General features: G+C 39.0%; 1 non-coding gene across 1 annotated transcript; it reads right to left on the reverse strand.

Annotated features, from left to right (window-relative positions):
• Nucleotides 1–6913: 6913 nt before the first annotated feature.
• TRNAI-AAU (transfer RNA isoleucine (anticodon AAU)) lies at nt 6914–6987 on the reverse strand. The gene has a single exon. It is a non-coding gene; the product is annotated as a tRNA-Ile (tRNA).
• Nucleotides 6988–7482: the final 495 nt, after the last annotated feature.

A 7482-nucleotide genomic window follows, 5' to 3' on the forward strand; every position in this document is an offset into this window, starting at 1 on the left:
TGTTCTTTGGAAAAATACCAAGCTGTGGAATAGCTGGATCTTATGGTATTTCTATTCTTAATTTTTTGAGGAATCTCCCTACTGTTTTCCATAGTGGCTGCACAAGTTTGCATTCCCACCAGGAGTGTATGAGAATTCCCATCTCTCCACATCCTCTCCAACACTTGTTATTTCTTGTCTTGTTAATTATAGCCATTCTGACGGGTGTGAGGTGATAGCTCATAGTTGTTTTGATTTGCATTTCCTTAATAATTAGTGATGTTGAACAACTTTTCCTGTGCCTATTGGCCACCTGTATATCTTCTTTGGAAAAATGTCTGTTCAGACCTTTTGCCCATTTTTTAATTAGGTTGTTAGCTTTTTGTTGTTGAGATGTGTAAGTTCCTTATATATTTTGGATATTAACCCCTTATCAGATATATGGTTTGCAAATATCTTCTCCCAGTTGTTAGGCTGTCTTTTCTTTTTGTTGATGGTTTCATTTGCTGTGCAGAAGCTTTTCAGTTTGACGTTGTCCCATTTGTTTATTTTTTCTATTGTTTCCTTTGCTTGGTCAGACATGCTACTTGCAAATATGCTGCTAAGACCCATGTTGAAGAGCATACTGCTTATGTTTTCTTCTAGAAGTTTTATGGTTTCAGGTCTTACATTAAAGTCTTTAATCCATTTAGAGTTAATTTTTGTGTATAGTATAAGATAATGGTCTACTTTCATTCTTTTGCATGTGGCTGTCCAGTTTTCCCAACACCGTTTATTGGAGAGACTTTCCTTTCTCTGTTGTATGTTCTTGGCTCCCTTGTTGAAAATTACCTGTCCATAGGTATGTAGGTTTCTTTTTGGGCTCCTGATTCTGTTCTGTTCATTGGTGTGTCAGTTTTTGTGCCAATACCATGCTGTTTGGATTACTATAGCTTTGTAGTATATTTTGAAGTCAGGGATTGTGATGCCTCCAGTTTTGTTCTTTTTTCTCAAGATTCCTTTGGCTATTCGGGGTCTTTCATTGTTCCATATAAATTTTAGGATTATTTGTTCTCTTTCTGTCAAAAATGTCGTTGGAACTTTGATAGGGATGCATTGAATCTGTAGATTGCTTTAGGAAGTATGGACATTTTAACTATGTTAATTCTTCCCATCCAAGAACACTGAATATCTTTCCTTTTTTTGTGTGTCTTTTTCAATTTATTTCAACAATGTTTTATAATTTTCAGGGTAGAGGTCTTTCACCTCTTTGGTTAAATTTTTTCCTAGGTGTTTTATTCTTTTTGTTGCAATTATAAATGGGGTTGTATTCTTGATGTCTCTTTCTGTGACTTTGTTGTTGGCGTATAGAAACACAACTGATATTTGTATGTTGATTTTGCTGACTTTACTGTAATCATTTATTATTTCTCAAAGCTTTTGGGTGGATTCGTTAGGATTTTCTACATATAAAACCATGTCGTGTGTAAATAGTGACAGTTTCACTTCTTCCTTTCCAATTTGGATACATTTTATTTATTTTTCTTGCCTGATTGCTCTGGCTAGGACTTCCAATACTATGTTAAATAAGAGTGGTGAAAATGGGCATCCTTGTCTGGTTCCTGTTCATAGAGGGATAGCTTTCAGCTTTTCTTAATGGAGCATGATATTATCTGTGGGTTTGTCATAAATGACCTTTACTATGTTGAGGTACTTTCCTTCTATACCTGTTTTATTCAGAGTTTTTATCATCAATGGATGTTGTATCTTGTCAAATGCTTTCTCTGCATCTATGAGATGATCATGTGATTTTTATTCTTCATTTTGTTAATGTCATGTATCATGTTGATTGATTTGTGCATGTTGACCATCCGTGCATTCCTGGAATAAATCCCACTTGATCGTGGAGTATGATCTTTTTAATATATTGTTGTATTCGAGTTGCTAGTATTTTGTTGAGGAATTTTGCATCAATGTTAATAAGTGATATTAGCCTGTAATTTTCTTGTGTGTTGTCTTTCTCTGGTATTGATATCAGGGTAATGTTGGCCCTCGTAGAATGTGTTGGGAAGCTTCCCCTCCTCTTAAATTTTTGGGAAGATTTTGAGAAGGTTAAGCATGAAGGCTTCTTTGAATGTTTGGTAGAATTCACCAGGGAAGCCATCTGGTAATGGACTTTTATTTTGGGGGAAGTTTTTGATTAGTTTCAATCCCTTTACTGATGATTAGTCTATTCAAATTCTCTGTTTCTTTTTGATTCAGTTTTGGAGGTTGTATAATTCTAAGAATTTATCCATTTCTTCTAGATTATCCAATTTGTTGACGTATAGCTTTTTGTAGTATTTTCTTATAACCTTTTGTATTTCTGAGGTGCCTGTTGTAATTTCTCCTCTTTTCTTTCTGATTTTATTGATTTGAGCCTTCTCCCTTTTTTCTTGGTGAGTCTAGCTAAAGGTTTGTCGATTTTGTTTATCTTTGCAAAGAACCAGCTCTTAGTTTCATTGATTTTTTTCTATTTTTTTTAGTGTCTATTTCATTTATTTCTGCTCTGATCTTTATTATTTCCTTCCTTGTACTGACTTTGGGCTTTGTTCTTCTTTTTCCAGTTTCCTTAGGTGCACTGTTAGATTGTTTATTTGGGATTTTTCCTTTTTTGTTGAGTTAGTGCTGAATTGCTATGAACTTCCCTCTTAGAACCGCTTTTGCTGTATCCCATAGATTTTGGCATGCCGTATTTTCACTTTAATTTTCTCCAGGTACTTTTTGATTTCTCCTTTGATTTCTTCATTGACCCAATCATTGTTCAGTAGCATTTTGTTTAATCTCCAAATATTTGTGTCTTTTCTAGTTTTCTTCCTGTAGCTGATTTCTAGTTTCATACCTCTGTGGTCAGAATAGATGCTTCGTATTATTTCAGTCTTCTTAAATTTATTGAGACTTGCCTTGTGGCCTAATATGTAATCTATCCTGGAGAATGTTCCACGTGCAATTGAAAAGAATGTGTATTCTGTGCTTTTTGGATGGAATGTTCTGTGTATATCTACTAAGTCCATCTGGTCTAATGTGTCATTTAAGGCCAATGTTTCCTTATTGATCTTCTGTTTGGATGATCTATACATTGCTGTACATGGAGAGTCAAAGTCCCCTATTATTATTGTGTTACTGTTGATTTCCCCTTTTATGTCTGTTAATAATTGCTTTATATATTTAGGTGCTCTTATGTTGGGTGCATAGATATTTATAAGTGTTATAGCCTCTTGTTGGATTGCTCCTTTATCATTATGTAGTGCTCTTCTTTGTCTATTGTTGCAGTTTTTGTTTTAAAGTCTATTTATCTGATATAAGTACAGCTACTCCAGCTTTCTTTTCATTTCTATTTCCATGGAGTATCTTTTTTCTGTCCCTGTATTTTCAGTTTGTTAGTGTCCTTAGGTCTCAAGTGTGTCTCTTGTATGCAGCATGTGTATGGGTCTTATTTTTTTTATCCAATCAGCCACCCTATGTCTTTTGATCATAGCATTTAGTCCATTGACATTTAAAGTAGCTATTGATAAGAATGTACTTATTGGCATTTTGCCGCTTTATTTCTGGGTGTTTTAGTAGTTATTCTCTGTTCATTTGTTCTTCTCTTGCTCTTTTCCCTTGTCATTTGATGGCTTTCTTTAGTACTATTTTTCTCTTCCTTTCTCTTAATTTTGTTTAATTTATTATCAGTTTCTGGTTTGTGATTCGCGTGAAGTTCATATATAATAACCTACAAATATAGCTATCTATATTAAGTTGATGGTCTTTTTAGTTTGACCTCTTGCTAAAAGCTCTACTCTTTCACTCCCTCCGCCTACAATTATGTTTTTGGTATCATATCTAACCTCTTTTTTTCTGCACTTGTATCTGTCACCCTTTTATGATGGAAATAGATAATTTTAGTACTTTTTTCTTTTGGCCTTCATATTAGCTTCATAGGTGGTTGATCTGCTACCTTTACTGTATTTTTGCCTTTACCAGTGATTTTCTTGTTTTTTTTTTTTTTTTGTATTTTTCTTGTTCCTATTTGTGGTCTTCACTTTTCCACTTAAGTAAGTCCCTTTAGCGTTTCTTGTAAGGCTGGTTTCTTGGTGATAAACTCCTTTAGAGTTTGCTTGTCTGAAAAACTCTTCATCTCTCCTTCGATTCTGAATGTTAACATTGCTGGTTAGAGTATTCTTGGCTGTAGGTTTTTTCCTTTCAGCTCTCTAAATATATTGTGCTATTCCCTCTCCCTTCTAGCCTGTAAGGTTTCTTCTGAGAAGTCACCTCATAGCCTTATGGGATTTCCTTTGTATGTAACTTTTTCCCTTTCTCTTGCAGCTTTTAGGATTCTCTCTTTATCTTTAATCCTTGACATTTTAATTAAAATGCATCTTGGTGTGGGCCCCTTTGGGTTCATCTTGTTTGGTGCTCTCTGTGCTTCCTGTATCTGGATGTCTGTTTCCTTCCTTAGGTTAGAAAGGTTTTCAGCTATTATTTCTTCTATTATAGAGTCTCTGCCCCTTTGTCTCTTCTCCTCTGGGACAGCTATAATACAGGTGTTAGTGTGCTTGATATTGTCCCAGAGGTCTCTTTTACTGTCCTCATTCTTTTTAATTCTTTTTTCGTTTATCTGTTTAGCTTGGGTGATTTCCTCTAGTTTTCTGTCCAGCTTGCTAATCCATTCTTTTGTATCATCTACTCCTCTCTTGATTCCCTCTAGTGAATTTTACATTTCCCTTATTGTGTTCTTCATTTAGGATTGGTTCTTTTTTATATTTTACAATTCTTTGTGGAATTTCTCACTGAATTTATCCATTCTTCTCCCAAGATCAGTGAACATCCATATGACTATTAGTTTGTACTCTTTATCAGGTACATTGTTTATCTCTGTTTCATTTAATTCTTTTCCAGAGGATTTGTCTGTTCCCTTATTTTGGAAGATACTCCTTCATCTCCTCATTTTGCCTCTCTCCCTGTGCCTATATCCATGTATTAGGTAGATTAGCCATGTCTCCCAATCTTGGAGAGGTGGCCTTATGTAAGAGATGGTTTTCAAGGCTCAGCAGTGTGTTTCCCTCTTGTCACCATTTGCAAATGTTCCAGGAGTGTCCCCTGTGTGGGCTATGTGTGTTCTGTTGTGGCAGGGTTGCTCTTGCTTCAGGTGAGTTAGGAGCCTAGGCTGTCCCCCTGATTGGCTTTTTATAATGCTCAGCTGTGTGTGGCTGCTACGGTTCCTGTAGCCACTTTATTGGACATGGGGAGCCCCAGCACAGTTGGCTGCAAGGTCTAATAGCACATTCCTGCCACAGTTCTTCTGTTAAGTGAGTAGGCTCCCAGTGAGGCTGGTTCTAGGTTCATGTGCTTACAATAACTGTAGGCCTCTGGCCTAGTAGGCTCCCAGTGAGGCTGGTTCTAGGTTCATGTGCTTACAATAACTGTAGGCCTCTGGCCTGCAAGGCTGTTGTCAGCTCTCCCAGTAGTGCAGCTGGGTGGAGCCAGCCCCAGGAATGTCAGTACACCATTGTTTCAATCATTGTAATGTGGGGCTGATCCCCTATATGGCTGTTTGTTTGAGATGCACGAGCCTGCTACGCTGACAAGCTCCATCACTTGCAGGCCCACATACCCCTTCAATGCAGTCCTGCCCTGTGTGCATACTCCAACTCACTGAAGTGGACCCACCCTCCCTGCAGCAGAGGCCCCAGGCACTCTGCCAAACAGGCCCACCCCTCTGCATGCCCTGTCCCTTATGTACTCCTTGCCATGTCGTGGCAGATGCACTCACCCCACAGAGGTCCCACACGCCATGACTATGCAGGCCCACAAGTTTCCTGAGGACTTTCTTTTGGGTGTGGCCAGTCCCTAGGGTGGGCTACCTGCTTTGGCTGAACTGGATTAAATTGGTGCTCTCGTGGGTGGGCAGACCCCTGTGCTAACAGTGCAGGTGAAGAAATCCAATGGTGTTTGTCAGTGTCTGTGTCAGCACACATGTACTAGGTCACAATAATGGCTGCTGCCAATGTCTCAGTCCCTGGGGAGGTGGTCCCAGTCTGTGGAGGTCTCACCTCTCGTTGAGATGTGCCCAGAGCCTATCAAGTGAGTCTCTTTTCACCAAAGGACTGTGTACCTTTCTTTCTGGTGATTTTAGGTTGTTTTCTGAAGTGGGTGAACTTGTGCATGGGCCCTTTAAGAGCAGGCTTTTCCCCCCTTATGTCTGATAGCTTTTCTGGGGGTATTCCCTGTTGATGTCAGTAGGCAGCAAAGCCAGATATTATAACACTCATCTTGGTTGTGCTGAGTCCAACGGATGCTTATTTTGGTAATTCTCCCCCACTCAGGTCCTGCACTCCTCCAGGGTAGGCTGCATACCTTAGGATTGCTCCTGCCTGGCCCTGAAGCACTGTGGCTTGTGAAGGTGGCTGTTTTTCTCTCTGGAGAGGAATTTATGCCTTCCTTCTCCTTCAGGACTGTCCCTTGTTGTGGGGGTTATTTTTATCCAGTTTTCAGTTCTCTCCAAGGGGTAATTGTTCCCAGAGTAGTTGTAAGTTTGTTGTGTCCATGGGAGGAGGTGAGTTCAGATCCACTTATGCTGCCATCTTGACACCATCCATATTTCTCATCTTAAAACCTCTTCTCATACCCTTTATCCAGGCCCTTCTTTTCATGTCCAATCTTCCTACCTTTTATTTATTTATTTTTTTGAGGAAGATTAGCCCTGAGCTAACTGCCACCAATCCTCCTCTTTTTTTGCTGAGGAAGGCTGCCTGAGCTAACATCCATGCCCATCTTCCTCTCCTTTATATGTGGGATGCCTACCACAGCATGGCTTGCCAAGCCGTGCCATGTCTGCACCTGGGGTCAGAACTGGTGAACCCCAGGCCACCGAAGTGGAATGTGTGCACCTAACCGCTGCGCCACCGGGCTAGCCCCAAGTATCAAGTGAACTTGGCCTGTACGGGGATCGAACCTGTGACCTTGGCGTTATTAGCAGCATGCTCTAACCAACTGAGCTAACCAGCCAAGATCAAGCTTCCTACCTTTTAATTCTCATCCTTGACCTTTTCTGATCCTAATTTTCCATTAGAACCTATTTTCCTCTTTTTAACCATTATTTTATCTACTTTTCCAACATCTTTTCTCCTGGGTCATTTCTTTCCACCAATACTACCTCACCTCCCTTGAGAAATTAACTGATTTCTTTCCTCTTTGTTTTCTTTTTCAGTAAATAATTAACCCTAGAAATTTATAAATTTCACAGGGAGATTGGTCCAGGATGTAAGTGATTTATACAAGTTCAAAGTCTCTTTCCTTATTTTCATCTCTTGTTAAGAACCTTCTCGTACCCCCAACATAAATGATAAATACCTTCTGTTTATCAGGCTACCTTTGTCTTCTCTCTCAACGTCTACCTCCTACTTCATCACTATAAATTTCTAACGATCTGTGTGTGATCCCAGAGCTAAGTTATGTGGAAACTGGGACATACAGAATGATATTAGGAATTTCACTTACATT

This window comes from Equus asinus, chromosome 11 (genome assembly GCF_041296235.1).
Source record: "Equus asinus isolate D_3611 breed Donkey chromosome 11, EquAss-T2T_v2, whole genome shotgun sequence".
In the NCBI taxonomy this organism is placed as follows: Eukaryota; Metazoa; Chordata; class Mammalia; order Perissodactyla; family Equidae; genus Equus; species Equus asinus.